The following is a 2,500-nucleotide window of genomic DNA, read 5'->3' as shown; positions in this document are numbered from 1 at the left end:
GCCCGCACGCTCGTGCACCCCGACGTGCACGTGGGCATCGTATGCTAAAAAATGAAGTTTGGAGTTTGGGTTTGAAAATTTTATGGGAGCTTCCTAGAAGACTAAGAAGTGCTTTGCTCGAGACGGATTTCGATTTGGAGGTCCCCCGGGTTAATTTTACCCATTATGACTCCTCGCCCGCACGCTCGTGCACCCCGACGTGCACGTGGGCATGGTATGCTAAAATTGAAGTTTGGAGTTTGGGTTTGAAAATTTTATGGGAGCTTCCTAGAAGCCTAAGAAATGCTTTGCTCGAGACGGATTTCGATTTGGAGGTCCCCCGAGTTAAGTTTGCCCTTTATGACTCCTCGCCCGCATGCTCGTGCACACCGGCGTGCACGTGGGCATCGTATGCTAAAAAATGAAGTTTGGAGTTTGGGTTCAGAAATCTTATGGGAGCTTCCTAGAAGCCTAAGAAATGCTTTGCTCGAGACGGATTTCGATTTAGATTTCCGCCGTGTTAATTTTGCCAATTACGGCTCCTCGCGCGCACGCTCAAGCACCCCGACGTGCACACCGGCGCGCACGTGGGCATCGTATGCTAAAAAATGAAGTTTGGAGTTTGGGTTTGAAAATTTTACGGGAACTTCCTAGAAGCCTAAGAAATGCTTTGCTCGAGACGGATTTCGATTTGGAGGTCCCCCGAGTTAATTTTGCCCATTACGACTCCTCGCCCGCATGCTCGTGCACACCGGCGTGCACGTGGGCATCGTATGCTAAAAAATGAAGTTTGGAGTTTGGGTTTGAAAATTTTATGGGAGCTTCCTAGAAGACTAAGAAGTGCTTTGCTCGAGACGGATTTCGATTTAGATTTCCGCCGTGTTAATTTTGCCAATTACGGCTCCTCGCGCGCACGCTCAAGCACCCCGACGTGCACACCGGCGCGCACGTGGGCATCGTATGCTAAAAAATGAAGTTTGGAGTTTGGGTTTGAAAATTTTACGGGAACTTCCTAGAAGCCTAAGAAATGCTTTGCTCGAGACGGATTTCGATTTGGAGGTCCCCCGAGTTAATTTTGCCCATTACGACTCCTCGCCCGCACGCTCGTGCACCCCGGCGTGCACGTGGGCATCGTATGCTAAAAAATGAAGTTTGGAGTTTGGGTTCGGAAATTTTATGGGAGCTTCCTAGAAGCCTAAGAAATGCTTTGCTCGAGACGGATTTTGATTTGGAGATCCCACGAGTTAGTTTTTGCCCATTATGACTCCTCGCCCGCACGCTCAAGCACCCCGGCGTGCACGTGGGCATCGTATGCTAAAAAATGAAGTTTGGAGTTTGGGTTCGGAAATTTTATGGGAGCTTCCTAGAAGCCTAAGAAGTGTTTTGCTCGAGACGGATTTCGATTTGGAGGTCCCCCGAGTTAGTTTTGCCCATTATGACTCCTCCCCCGCACGCTCAAGCACCCCCGCGTGCACGGGGGCATTGTATGCTAAAAAATGAAGTTTGGAGTTTGGGTTTGGAAATTTTATGGGAGCTTCCTAGAAGCCTAAGAAGTGCTTTGCTCGAGACGGATTTCGATTTGGAGGTCCCCCGAGTTAATTTTGCCCATTATGACTCCTCGCCCGCACGCTTAAGCACCCCCGCGTGCACGTGGGCATTGTGTGCTAAAAAATGAAGTTTGGAGTTTGGGTTTGTAAATTTGATGGGAGCTTCCTAGAAGCCTAAGAAGTGCTTTGCTCGAGACGGATTTCGATTTGAAGGTCCCCCGTGTTAATTTTGCCCATTACGGCTCCTCGCCCGCACGCTCAAGCACCCCGGCGTGCACGTGGGCATTGTATGCTAAAAAATAAAGTTTGGAGTTTGGGTTTGGAAGTTTTATGGGAGCTTCCTAGAAGCTTAAGAAGTGTTTTGCTCGAGACGGATTTCGATTTGGAGGTCCCCCGAGTCAATGTTGCCCATTATGGCTCCTCTCCCGCATGCTCAAGCACCCCTGCGTGCACGTGGGCATTGTATGCTAAAAAATAAAGTTTGGAGTTTGGGTTTGGAAGTTTTATGGGAGCTTCCTAGAAGCTTAAGAAGTGTTTTGCTCGAGACGGATTTCGATTTGGAGGTCCCCCGAGTCAATGTTGCCCATTATGGCTCCTCGCCCGCACGCTCAAGCACCCCGGCGTGCACGTGGGCATTGTATGCTAAAAAATAAAGTTTGGAGTTTGGGTTTGGAAGTTTTATGGGAGCTTCCTAGAAGCTTAAGAAGTGTTTTGCTCGAGACGGATTTCGATTTGGAGGTCCCCCGAGTCAATGTTGCCCATTATGGCTCCTCTCCCGCATGCTCAAGCACCCCTGCGTGCACACCGGCGTGCACGTGGGCATTGTAGGCTAAAAAATGAAGTTTGGAGTTTGGGTTTGGAAATTTTATGGGAGCTTCCTTGAAGCCTAAGAAGTGTTTTGCTCGAAACGGAATTCGATTTGGAGGTCCCCCGAGTCAATTTTGCCCATTACGACTCCTCGCTCGCATGCAATA

This window comes from Cornus florida, unplaced genomic scaffold (genome assembly GCF_030987335.1).
Source record: "Cornus florida cultivar Cherokee Brave unplaced genomic scaffold, ASM3098733v1 CherokeeBrave_3.0.0_Hap2_scaffold_66, whole genome shotgun sequence".
Classification (NCBI taxonomy): domain Eukaryota; kingdom Viridiplantae; phylum Streptophyta; class Magnoliopsida; order Cornales; family Cornaceae; genus Cornus; species Cornus florida.
The sequence above is the reverse complement of the archived record's forward strand: the minus strand, read 5'-3'. Positions refer to the sequence as shown.